This window comes from Fukomys damarensis, unplaced genomic scaffold (assembly GCF_012274545.1).
Source record: "Fukomys damarensis isolate Sample0158 unplaced genomic scaffold, DMR_v1.0_HiC HiC_scaffold_29, whole genome shotgun sequence".
Classification (NCBI taxonomy): domain Eukaryota; kingdom Metazoa; phylum Chordata; class Mammalia; order Rodentia; family Bathyergidae; genus Fukomys; species Fukomys damarensis.
Window position 1 is genome coordinate 29,083,902 of NW_022900941.1, and position 14,544 is coordinate 29,098,445.

At 36.9% G+C, this 14,544-nt stretch overlaps 1 pseudogene; it reads left to right on the top strand.

Moving 5' to 3' along the window:
* Window positions 1-5,293: 5,293 nt before the first annotated feature.
* On the top strand, window positions 5,294-5,575 carry LOC104859987 (annotated as a pseudogene).
* Window positions 5,576-14,544: the final 8,969 nt, after the last annotated feature.

Consider the following 14,544-nt stretch of genomic DNA (forward strand, 5'->3'; position numbering starts at 1 on the left):
AAAAAATTTTCACCAGCCACTCCTCAGACAAAGGTCCACCATCCAGAACACATAAAGAACTGAAAAAAATCAGGCCCCCCAAATATAAAGATCCAATAGTACCTATTCTTTTTTTTAATTGAGTTTATTGGTACATTCTAGGTATACAGTACAGTTACATTCATTATTGGGATCTTGTACCTTTACATGACAGGTCTTGGTTCTCATTTTTTCCCCTTACCCCAGCCCTCCCTTCACCCCCTCCTCCGCTTCCTGTTTACAAACACTTTATTTTCATTTTTCATTTTCTCATATTTTTCTTTCTTTTCCCTAATTACCTTTCCCCTACCCTTCCCACTTTCCCTACACTTTTAACCCTTTTCTTCCTATTTCACATTGTCAAATATCTCATTAGGACCTTATGTACTTTTATAGTTTTTTATATCAGAGAAACTATTCGGTATTTGCACATGTGTGACTTATTTATTTCACTTAGGAGTATATCCTCAATATGTATCCATTTTCCTATGAATGAATCTAATTTCTCATTCTTTATGGCTGAGTAGTGCTCCATTTTACAGAAAAACATCTTCTTTATCCAGTTTCCAACTGATGGGCAAATGGGCTATTTCCAAGCTTCAGCTGTTACAAACTGTGCCACTGTAAGCATAGGTGCACATATCTCACTGTGATATGATATTTTAATTCTTTTGGAAAGATAACCAGTATAGCTATGGCTGGGTCAAATGGAACCTCTAGTCCCACTCAGCGCTTTGAAGTATCTCCATATTGATTTCCATAGTGGTTGCACCAGTCTGCACTCCCACCAACAATGGAGAAGGGTTTCTCCCCACAATCCTGCCAACATTTGTTATTGTGTGATTTCTTGATAGCAGCCATTCTTTGTGGGGTGAGGTGGAATCTCAGTGTTGTTTTCATCTGCATCTCTCAAATGACCAGTGATGTGGAACATTTTTTCATATATTTGCTTGCTGCTTTTACTTCTTTGCCTAAGAAATGTCTGTTCATTTCACATGCCCATTTTTGAATCAGGTCTTTATACTTGGAGGAGCTGATTGTTTTGAGTTCTTTATATATTCTAGATAATAGTCCTTTGTCTGAGAAGCAGCTAGTAAAATGTTTTCCCCACATTCTCTTAGTTCTGTTGATGGTTTATTTTGCAGTGCAGAAGCTTTTTAATAAGATGAGATCCCAGTTGTTGATTCTTTCTGCTAGTTCCCATGCTACTGAGGATTCGTTCATAAAGTCTTTTCCTATGCCAATGTCTTCCAGAGTTCTGCCTAACTTATCTTCCAGAAAGTTTAGTGTTTCTGTTTTAATATTTAGATCTTTAATCCACTTGGATTTTAATTTAGTGCATGGTGAAAGATAAAGGTCTAGTTTTAATCTTTTGCAGGTTGAGATCCAGTTTTTCCAACACCATTTATTAAAGAGGCTATCTTTCCTCTAGTGGGGATGGTTAGCTCCTTTGTCAAATGTGAGGTAGCTGTGTATATCTGGAGTTGGAGTTGTTTTTGTGTCTTCCAGTCTGTTCCACTTATCCTCAGGACTGTTTCTTTGCCAGTACCATGCTGTTTTTATCACAGTGGCTTTGTAGTATAGTTTCAGATTGGGAATTGTTATACCCACTGCCATGTGTCTGTTGCCTAGGATGGCTTTTGCTATTCTAGGTCTCTTATGGTTCCAAAGTAATTTTTGGATTCTTTTTTCTAGTTCTTTGAAATATAGTGTTGGAATTTCAATTGGCATTGCATTGAATCTATATATCAGTTTTGGTAGTATGGCCATTTTCACTATGTTGATTCTTCCTACCCAGGAGCAGGGGATATCTTTCCATTTTCTTATATCCCTCTTTGATCCCTTTTTTCAGAGTGCTGTAGTTTTCAGTATAGAGATCTTTTGCTTCTTTTGTTAATTTGATTCCTAGAGACTTCATTTTTTTGGATGCTAGTGTGAAAGGAATTTTTTCCCTAATTTCTCTCTCAGTGAGTCTGTTATTTGTGTACAAGAAGGCTATTGAATTTTGAGTGTTGACCTTGTATCCTGCTACTCTGCTAAAAGTGTCAATTAAGTCTAGAAGTCTTTTGGAGGAGTTTTTTGGGTCTTCAATCTAGAGTATCATATTGTCAGCAAATAATGACAGTTTGTTTAACTTCTTCCTTTCCTATCTTTATTGCTTTAATTTCTTTCTCTTGTCTAATTGCTATGGCTAATGTTTCCCAAACTATATCGAAGAGTAGTGGTGATAGTTGGCATCCTTGTCTTGTTCCTGATTTTAACATGAAGGTTTTCAGTTTTTGGCCATTTAATATGATGTTGACTGTTGGTTTTTCATAGATAGCCTTTGTTAAGTTGAGATATAGACCATCTATTCCAATTTTTTGCAGAGTTTTTCTCATGAATGAGTGTTGAATTTTGTCAAATGCTTTTTCTGCATCTGTTGAAAGGATCATATGGTTTTTGTCCTTGATTTTGTTAATATAGGATATTACATTTATTGTGCACCACATTTTCACATCCAACTTCTTCTGATTGTTGGTGCCCAGGCCTTACCATTAATATTGTTCATGAAGGATCTTTCCATTTTTACTCAAATCATTAAATATTTTTTTCTATTTTGTTCATCCTTTTCAATTTTAAAAGGAATAGCATGTGTTCATCCTATCCTGCAATGCACTCGAACAAAAGATAACCTTGTCACTGAAACCCAAACTCTGTCTCAAAAGATGATGTAATTTATTGAAGAAGCCAGTGACAAATGGGAGGCTTCTTCCTACCTGCCAGGTGACATTTTCAATGACTACACAGGACCGTTGTGGATGGCAATGATGGTTGAAAGTGTGCTGAACCAAAGTTGTAGTCATAGTAAAGCAAAAGGGTGTCATTTTAGAGCAAACAACATTTGCCAATTTGGGGACAGCTGACTTAAATTAGTAGACTAAATAAAAACTTAATTATTTCTGGAAACAATTTTCAGAGCTGCTCTAGCAGACTTTGAAGATCAGGAATTAGAGATACTTTTAGAAACTGTTTGATCTATATATAGGGAGAAAAAGCTATATAGAGGAAAGGAAGTGCTAGGCTGGTTCTATATGAGCTAGGGCAAAGTCTTCTCTAGCAACTTTTTGCATGTGGAGCCATGCTGGAGTTACTTCAAAATGATTAAGGTTAATAGCTGGAACATCCAAACAATGTAATAAACATATTTATGGTCTTTAGAAGGCCATAAATCAGTAATTATTAGGACAAGTTGGGGATAAGTTTAAACAAGTGTGCAAATCTTAATGGTAACTAAAAAAAATGTTAGCAAACAAAACAAATCCATAAACAATAATGATCAAGGTTTTAAATTTCTTCTTCAGTTTAAGACAGAAAAATCTCCATCTAAATCTCACCTACAACTTCGGCCTTCAAATATTCATGTTAAACATCATTCATTTTCCCAATTTAAGCTTTTATAATGAAAGTACCTAGCCTTTCTTTCAGCTATCCTTGCTTTTTTCCTGTAAGGAAACAGACTGACCACACTCAGTGTATCAAGGAAGTTCCCCATGCCCCACCCCCACATATGCATGTCTCCTTTCCACATGGTCACCCTTTTTGGCTATGCAGAGGAGTTTAGAACTTGAGTCACAATATGCTTGCACTGTCTTGAACACACACATCCTCAGGAATCACAGTCCAAGTAGATAACATGTCAAGTAACTCATTTTTTAAAAGGATAGAGATACTGATTCACAGTATTTGCTCCTGAATTCTTCTCATTGTCAAGATGAATCCAAAACATTCTACTTCTTTCCCTCTATAGGCTAAATTCGGCCCAGAATGGAAGGTGCTACTCAAGTCCTACCTCACCCACACATATTCCCTAATGCATTCAGACAATTTAAACAATATCTCCTCTTTGAATGTATGACTCCTGTAGTAAGGACAACACTGTAGAAGTTTGAGCCATCTCAACCAGGGTAAATGTTCCACAACCACAGGCTGTGATGGATTGAATAACGCCTTCCCCAAAATTCATGTCCATCTGGAACCTCAGCATGACCTTATTTGGAAGTAGGGTTTTGCAGATATATTTAGTGAAGATGAGATCATACTGGATTAGGGTGGGCCTTATTCCAGCGACTCTTCATAAGAGGACAGACACAGACACACAGAGGGAAGACATCCATGCAAAGACAGAGACAGAGTTATGCTACCACAAGCCAAGGACCATCAAGATTTCCAGCAGCTATCGGAAGCTAGAAAAGGCAATAAAATATTCTTTCCCAGGACCTACGGAAGGAGCATGGCTCTGCCCACACCTTGATTTCTGACTTTTCACCTCCAGGACTATGGGAGATTTCTGTGGCTTTAAACCATCCAATTTGTGGTGATTTGTTACCACAGCTCCAAGAAAATATTACATAATCTATGTTTCACATAGAATAAGGAGCCTTAATCTGAAATCAGAAATACAAAATTCACCAAAATCCCCAAAATCTTGTGTACCAACATGACATCACAAGTGGGAAATTCCTATGTTATGGGTCTCAGTAAAAACTCACACTAAAAATATTTTATAATAGTTTCTCTGGTAAGTGTAAATGAGGATCCATAGATAAAATAGATATAACAGATAATGTGAAGTAGTAAGAAAAGGTCCAAAGGGGAAGTGGAAGGGGAAGTGGGAGGGGTGAGGAAAAAGAAAGGAAAGGAAAAAAATATGAGAAAAGGAAAAAATGAAAATAAAGTCTTTGTAAATAGGGAGGGGTGGAGAGATTGAAGGGAGGGCAGGGAATAGGGAAAAATAAAAAATAACATATATCATGTAAAGGTACAAATTCTCAATGATGAATGTCATCATTTTATATACCTAAAATGTACCAATAAACTTGTTTTGTTTTGTTTTGTTTTGGTACTAGGGATTGAACTTGGGACCTTGCGCTGGCAAAGCAGGAGGTGGAACCACTGAGCTAAATTCTTGGCTGTACCAATAAATTTAATGAATAATTTAAAAAGCTACCTTCAGGTATGAATAGTGTACATGAAACATAAAAAAAATTTTGTGTCAAACCTGGGTCCAGTCTTAAAGATATCTCACCATATAAATCAAATATTCTAAACTTTTTTAAAAACTGAAGTCTAAAACACTTCTGGTCCTGCCAAAACACTGCTGGTCTGCAAAACAGATACCCAGCCTATACTTATATTCTCTCAGATTTCACAGAGTTTTGAGCCCATGGATAGTGATCAATAATCAATACTTGCTTGCTCTTCCTCTCTAGGCTTGGTCCTAGGTTGCACTGACATGGCCAAATGCACCAAGAAGGTTGGCATTGTCGGTAAATATGGGACCCACTATGGTGCCTCCCTCTGGAAAGTGGTGAAGAAAACTGAAATCAAGCAGCATGCCAAGTAGTACACCTACTCCTTCTGTGGCAAGACCAAGATGAAGAGAAGTGCTGTAGGGATCTGGCACTGAGGTTCCTGCATGAAAATAGTGGCTGGTGGTGTCTGGACCTACAACACCACTTCTGTAGTCACAGTCAAGTTGGCCATAAGAAGACTGAAGAAATTGAAAGACCAGTAGAAGCTTTACTATTTGAAACATCACTAGCCTATAATAAAGGGCTTAATTTATGTAAAAAAAAAATCAGTACTTGCTTACTAACAGGAAGACATTTTTGTAATGATTATGCAAGCAGGAAATCTGGTCTGTGCAGGCATAAATAAGAGCTTGTCTTTGAGTAGAGACAATGGGCCACTTTCAAGATATCTGTAAAGCATAAGAGCCCTACTACGGTATTTTCCAGTATCACAGGTAAATTAAAGTTCAGGAGATAGACAAAAGCAGGAGCCTTTATAGTTGTTTTTATTTGAGGTACTAATTACTATATAAGATATATTTTTTATTCAAAAGCATCTTCTTTCATCTACATGTTATTTCTTGAAAGGTACCTATAGGATTACAAGCAGAGGTCAAAATTATTTTTAAGAATCATTTTTGCTCTAAGCCTTCACTATGTTAACTTGATTGTTAATATATATATGTATATGTATATAGTTTTTAAATGGCCTATTTTTAAATTTTTTAAATTTTCTGTTTTTATTAAGTGTATTAATACTTTTTAGGTATACAGTACAGTTACATTCATTATTGGGATCTTGTACCTCTATGTGATGTATCTTGGTTTTTATTTTTTCTCCATACCCTTGCCCTTCACTCACTCCTCCACCCTTCCATATTTATAAAGACTTTGTTCCCATTTTTTCTTTTTCTCATATTTTTTCTTTTCTCTTATTTCCTTTCCCCTACACTTCCCAGTTCCCCTATTCTTTTAGCCCTTTTTTCCTATTTCATATTATCAATTATACAATTTGAACTTTATTTGCACTTTTAGTTTTTTCACACCAGAGAAACTATTCGGTATTTACACACATTTCCTATTTATTTCGCTTAAGTGTATGGCCTCAAAATCTATCCATTTACCTATAAATGACTCTAGTTTCTCATTATTTATGGCTGAGTAGTACTCCATTTTATAGAAAAACCACATCTTGTTTATCCAGTCTCCAGTTGATGGGCAATTGGGCTGTTTCCAAGTTTTAGCTATTACAAACTGTGTCACTATAAACATGAGTGCACATATATCACTGTGTTATGATTCTTTTAATTCATTTGGAAAGATACCCAACAGAGGGATAACTGGGTCAAATGGGACCTCTAATCCTAGTTTTTTAAGGTATCTCCATATTGATTTCCACAGTGGTTTGCCATAGTCTGCACTCCCACAAAAATGGAGGATTCCTATCTCCCCATGACCCTGCCAGCATCTGTTATTGGTTGAATTCTTGATAGCAGCCATTTTTTCTGGAATGAGGTGAAATCTCAGGGTTGTTTCATCTGCATCACTCGAATGACCAGTGACCATTTTTTTCACATACTTATTTGCTGATTTTACTTCTTTGTACAAGAAGTATCTGTTCATTTCAGATGCCCATTTTTGAATCGGATCTTTATAAATTGGGGGGTCTGATTTTTTTCCAGTTATTTATATATTCTAGATAGTAGACCTTTACCTGAGGAGCAGCTGGTAAAAATTTTTCCCACATTGTAGGCTTTCTGTTGCCTCTCTTGGTGGATTCTCTTGCAGTTCAGAAGCTTCTTAATAAGATGATATCCCAGTTATTGATTTTTTGTGCTAGTTCCTGTGATCCTGAGGATTTGTTCATGAAGTCTTTTCCTATACCAATATCTTCAATAGTTCTACCTAACTTATCTTATCTTATCTTCCAGCAAGTTTAGTGTTTCTATTTTAATATTTAGATCTTTAATCCATTTGGATTTTAGTTTAGCCCATGGTAAAAGATAAGGGTCTAGTTTTAATCTTTGGCAGTTTAAAATCCAGTTTTTCCAACACAATTTATTGAAGAGGCTATCTTTCCCCCTATGAGGTTGGTTAGCTCCTTTGTCAAAGATGAGGTAGCAGAGTACATCTGGAGTTGTTTCTGTATCTTCCAATATATTTCACTGATTCTAAGGTCTGTTTCTTTGCCAGAGACATGCTGTTTTTATCACAGTGGCTTTTTAGTATAGTTTTAAGTTGGGGATTGTGATATCCCCTGTCATGTCTATGTTGCCTAGAATGGCTTCTGGTATTCTAGGTTGCTTCTTGTTCCAAACGAATTTTTGGATTGTCTTCTATAGTTCTGTGAAATATATTGTTGGGATTTCAATAGGGATTGCATTGATTCTGTATAACAGTTTTCGAAGTATTGCTTCAAATGGTCTATATTTATTTGATCATACACTACTTCAGGTTGAGAAACATATCTAAACAATAACATTCTAAGTTATACATTTTAGAAAATTTACCAAGTAATTATTCTTGTCTCTTGTGATGAGATGCTTTGGGTTTAAAATAATAGAAAAAATGATTCAGAATGGCCTAAACAAAAAAATTATTTTTTCATATAAGAGGAAGTTCTTCATCTGGGATATCAAAGATGGTCAACCCAGCCAATTAGTGACCTCATCAGTCACTATGAGCTTTTTCTTTCCTCTTTACTTTTCAGCATATTTTGTGCCTATTATCATGACTGCAATAGCACCAGACATCACAACCATATATGACAATTTTTACCAGAAAATATTCTTTTTCTCCCATCTGTCTCTTATAGTCAGTGTGGCAAACTTTTCTAAAAGTCTCATATTTAATTCTCCTTATATCTCATTGACCAAAACTGTGTCATACTTCCATTCTTAACCCAACCAATAGAAAGGGAAAATAAACTACCCTGATTAGATCTCTCATGATCTGATTTTTTTCTCTAGGACTGGGAAGGTAGCCCCTCATAATAAAAGACTCATGCTCCATGACAGTGGAGAGGAAAACCTCAATTAAACTATTAGTAGCCCCTCAACAGCCATCCATGTGTTCTTCCACATGAACAGAATCACAGCTTTGCACAGAACAGCCATGTGTTCAGCCCTAATGTGTTTGAATCATGATTATCTAAACCATTCCTAGAAACCCAATCATTTTTTCTCAAATACAGGTTAAGCATCCCTAATCCAAAAATCTAAAATCAGAAATGCTTCCAGGACATGAAACTTTTTGAGCAGTGACACAACTGTACAAATGGAAATTTTTATATCATATATAAAAAGACTGCACAAATTTTTTTAAAAATCTGAAACCCAAAACACTTTAGGTTCCAAGCATTTTGGATAAGGGATATCAACCTGTACTAGCCTTTTCAAATTCATATACTGTATTATGAATGGCTATAAAACATAGTTCTGATTAATGAGGTACAAGTGAAAGTCTTCTGGGGCTTTCTAATATAATCACTATATCAGTCTTCCAATAGATAGATAGATAGATAGATAGATAGATAGATAGATAGATGATAGAATTGTCATAAGTCACTTTTTCTATGTATCTGCACTCTCACCCTTTTTGCCAAGGAATATGGCCATGTTGCTAGGAGCTGATACAACTACTTCATGGACCTGAGGTAGGTAGGCCAAAAGTCAAATACCAGTACACTGAGAATGACTAGGCAGAAAACAGAATGAGCCTTGTTCATTGATATCATCACTGAGCTATAGACTCCACCCTGAATGTTCACCCTCTGGAAACTCTTTACGTAACACTTATTCACATAAGGCACAACATTTGCAGAACTCAAAAAACAAAGCTCTGGAGCACCCAAATTCCAGAGTGGAGATATTAATAGTTAACTGAATAACCCCCTACTCCCTTCCCATCAAGAAAAAAAAAACCACTGGTTTGAGAAACAGTAAATGAAAGACAGCCAAAAATGAGAACCAAGACCTGTCATGTAAAGGTACAAGATCCCAATAATGAATGTAACTGTACTGTACTACATACCTAAAATAGACTCAATTAAAAATAATAAATAAATAAAATGAAAGACAGCCAAAAATGAGAACCAAGACCTGTCATGTAAAGGTACAAGATCCCAATAATGAATGTAACTGTACTGTACTACATACCTAAAATAGACTCAATTAAAAATAATAAATAAATAAAATGAAAGACAGCCAGAAAAGCACTCACAAAGCCAGCTCTCCCCAGAGCTTTGGCCCATCCTGAAGAGTTTGAAGGTGCATCAGGGAAACACTTAGAGGTACCTCTCTACCTATTGTATTAGGGAGAGGGCTATGCACAGGGTTTATCTGCTGTGAGGCAGGCAGGTGGAGTCTCAGGAGGATAAGGGATTGGGAGAAGAGGTAAGTGTTTCCCTGCAAGGATTCTCATGATATTGTTTGAACCTGACTGTGTCTACCCAAAACTGAAGTAGAAAAAAGTGGCCCACTTAGGGTTATGGCACTGGTTCTGTATGCTCCACCTATCCCAACCCCAGGATGGTCCAGGTAGTAAACCACTTTCCTGGGTATCTCCATTCACTCCTTCTCAAACCCCTCCAAATCTCCTACTCATTTACACAGTTTTGTAAAGTGAAGGAAAAGCAATGAACTTTGAAGGTATGCTTAGAAAAAGGGAACTGAAAATATTAGCAATAAAATGGATGAGCAAGAGCAAGTGCAGGCCTGGTGTTGTACCACCAGCAAAGAGGAACTGAACAAATGTGTGGAATCAGCTTACTCCCTTTCCTCAAACTATTACTACACCTTTGTTCTTACCATTGTACAAGAATACAGCTGCCTTCATCATGAACTTTCATCATGCATTATGGAAGCTTAAAACACTATTTCATTTATTTGTTTATTATACTAGCCCAAGAAATACATAAATGATTTGTAATTTCTGAAGTTTCTTGGGATTTTTTTGTTTTTGATAGCTGAATCTAGGTTCAGGTTTTAAAACATTTTTTTCATACATGTACTTCTGAAGTTTTTAAATCCAAGTTCAGGTCAAATAAAGCAAGAGGATGAGAGAAATCAGAAGTGAAGAATAAGAAGAAATAAAATTTTTAATTAGAGGTCTTCATAGAGGTTTCCTCATCCTGCAACCTTCCCTATTAAGCCAAGAAACAGAAATATTAGTTTTGTGCCAACACAAAAATCTGTTATTTCTACAATCCTCTCCAGTGCTTTTCTCAAGGGATTCATGATTTTAATTTCAACATAAATTTGTCAGACTGGAAGGTGGGAGAATTTTAATCATAAATTATTCACATAGAAACACATTAAGAACTTGCCACAAAAAATATATATGACTTGAAACACTGCTTTTCATCGTTTCTAATTCTTTGATTTGCATCTTCAGTGATATTTGTATGAGTCTACCAGTTAGGCTCACACTAGATTCATGGACTGAAAAAATTTTAAGAAATCTTCTCAAACATGATCACATAATTCCTCATTGGGCCTTCCAACCAGAACTGACAAATAATTGCCAAAATACCACCAATATTTACTATTTCTCTGATAGTTTTTGTTCATTTAATCAGAAAAGGTCTCATGGGTCCAGATCAATCCCAGACCCCTATACTCAACATGGAGACCAAAAAATGGGAAGAGAGATCTCAAAGATACTCTGATACGTCAAACCTTCCTTTCACTCTGCCTTCCCATAACCCTGGTTCTCACTCATTTCCATCTTGCAGCCCATAGTGATGCCATTGATTTCCAACCCTATAGTGCCTATAGACATAAACTTCAGTTTGTTCTGAACATAAGACTATTATCTGAACAAGCTTTCAGAGCTCCCTCGGCTCTACTTTTCAGTCATGAACTGATCCTACTTACTTAACCTCCTCTGTTCTCTAGTCCTGCTGGCCCAGGTCAAATCTTTTGAACCTAGAGGAGGACTGAACATTGGCAAAAAAAAGAGCTCTGTGAGCTTTGCTTTGAAAGGCAAGCAAAGGGAAACAAATGAAGAATGCGCATGATTTGGCTTTGATATTCTGCATGTTTGAAAACCCTAATTTGAAAAAAAATTCTATATCCTTGGAAATATAACTGCTGTAGGAGTTAGAAGATCTCTAAATAGCAGGATAATCCTCATCAAGGTACCTCAGTTTTCTAAAGTTTATGATCAAAATATTTGGATCACTCCATCCCTAAATTCCCTTCCAGATCTAAGATTCCATGGTCTGTTGAAGTAAGAGTTTCAGAAAGAACGGGAACATACATTTTATAATAATAAATGATTTTTCAATAAAACAGGAAGACCGAAGAGCCCAGGAGGCAGCTCCAAGCCAGTGAAAGCTAGGATAGCTAAATTCTTTTTCTACCCTCCCTTCTTCTTCAATGAAAAACTAAGATGTGGTTCTAGGTAGGTTGACTAGCAACCCAAAAGAAATCAAAATATATATTTATAAGATTCCTAAACTCATCCATTTCCCCTGATCAATGAAGGTTAAAGCATGACAAGGAAGGTGGATTTGCAGTATTAGAATCTGATTAAAGTTTCAGAGGTTTTGTTACTGTTATAGTTTGGATCTGAAGTGTCCCCTGAAAGCCTCATGTATTTAAAAGTTGATTGGATCATGAGGGTGCTATATTCATCAGTGGACTCAGGTATTGACAAGTTCAGCAGCTAAATGTGCTACTGGAAGTTAGGGCCTGCTTAGACGTGGGTCACTGGCAGTGTGTCCTGGAAGGGTGTATTCATTTTCCCAGCTCTAGTCCTTTCTCTTCTTCCTGACCACCATGGGTTAGTCACATTTCCCTCCACCATGCCCATCGGCCGTTCTGTTTCTGCATTGGAGCCTGCCAACCATAGGCTGAAACTTCTGAAACTGTTAGCCAAAATAAACCTCTCCTTCTTTAAGTCATGGGTGTTGGGTATTTTGACCTAGTGAATGACACATCAATAAAGTCAGTCACTTTCTTGTCCCTGGGACAAAATACTCAACACCCACAACCTAGAGAAGAGGTTTATTTGGCTCACTGTTTCCTGGGGATTTAATCCAAAGTCACTGGTTCCAAGGCAGAAGCAACACGGTGGAAAGGCCTGGCCGAGGATCACTGCTCACCCCATGGAGTTGGGAAGCCGAGCAAGAAGGGAAGAACGGGGGACAAGAGTACACTCTTTCAGATCATTCTCCTAGTTATCTGCTTCTTCTGATCAGGCCCCATGTCTGAATATGTAGGATGGGGGGGCAATTTAAATCTAAACCTTAATACTGTGGTTCCAAGATGTGTGATGATTAATTGTGTCATCTTGTTTCGGCTGAGGATTACCCAGATAGTTAGTAAAACATTTCTATGACTGTGAGGATGTGTCTGGGAAGATTAGCATTTGAATTGGTAGATTGAAGAAAGGAAATTGTCCTCACCAGTGTATGCAAGCATCATCCAATCTATTTAAAACCCAGACAGTACAAAAAAGTGGAGGAGTGGTAAATGTATTGATTTTTTTTTTTTTGAGACAGGGTCTTTCTTACTATGTAGTTGAGACTGACCTGTAACTCCCTATGTAGCCCAGGCTGGTCTCAAACTCACGTGATCCTCCTGCCTCAGCCTCCCGAGTGCTGGGATTACAGGTGTGTGCCACCATGCCTGGCTATTTTTGTTTTTTAAGACAGGGTCTCACTATGCAGCTTAAACTGGCCCCAAACTCACTATGTAGCCCAGGCTGACCTTGATTATTTTGGATTTTGTTGTTGTTGTTGTTTGTTTGTTTGTTTGTTTACCAGGGATCAAATTCCAGACCTTGCACTTTCAAAGCAGGTAGTGGAACCACTGAGCTAAATCCCCAGAGCTCAATTATTCTGTTTTTTGCCAGGATATCCATCTTCTCCTGACCTTGGCTATTAGGCTCCTGTTCTCAAGCGTTCAGGCTCAGACTGAATTATACCACAAGATATTCTGTTTCTGCAGCCTGCAGATGGCATTTCATCTTTCTTGACTTTCATAACCACATAACCCTATTCCCATAATAAATATTATGGCAAGATGTGTTTTTTCTATAAAATGGAATATTACTCAGCCATAAAGAATGATAAATTAGATTTATTCATAGGAAAATGTATACATATTGAGGATATACTCCTAAGTGAAATAAATAAGTCACACATGTGCAAATACCAAATAATTTCTCTGGTGTGAATAAACTGTAACAGTACATAAGATCCTAATGAGATGACTGACATTGTGAAATGGGAAGAAAAGGTCTAAAGGTATAGGGAAAGTGGGAAGGGTAGGGGAAATGTAATAAGGGAAACGAAAAAAATGTGAGAAAATGGAAATAAAGTGTTTGTAAATGGGGAGGGGAGGAGGGGGTGAAGGGAGGTCAGGGACAAGGGGAAAAAATGAGAACGCAAGACCTGTCAGGTAGAGGTACAAGATCCCAACAATGAATATAACTGTACCATATCTCTAAAATGTACCAATAAACTCAAGAAAAAATAAATAAATAAATATTATGGCAATGAGAAACTCCCTAGGTTATAATCAAATACAGCAGAGTCCACCAAAAAATGTACACACACATCAGGAAAAGAAAAACATGTAAAATATTTTAATACTGAATTTATTGAGACATCATGAGATAATACATGTTACCTTTGGGTTCTACAGTTACAAGAGGCACTCAAAGTGGTGGCTATTATCTCCCAGACATTTATTAGTATGGTGAACTGCTGCTTGAGTAACCTTGGTCACTTAGATTGCTGCACATGCATTTTCAATTTCTTCTCTAAGGGCTGGTAGTGTAGTGGGTTTTCTACAAGATCCTACATCCTCTAGGGTCTGCCATATGAGGTGCCATATACCTCCTGTTGATAAACACCATACTATTTTCCTTTCCCTGAAGTGTGTATACATTTTTTGGTGGAATACTCACACACACACACACACACACACACACACACACACACACACATACACACACACAAATGTCTAGATTTATGCTGCTAAAGTGAGCACAACATCAAGACTGAGCCTTCACAAATCTGACCTTCATTTCCCTGGTGTATCAGTCTTTTTATTTTACTATAACAAAATGCCTAAGCATGTATACTTCATAAATAAAAAGGGTTTATTAGTTCCCTATTTGGAAGCTAAAAGTCTGAGATCTGTGGTCCCATCAGTTCTATCGTTGGTAAAAGCCTCATGAT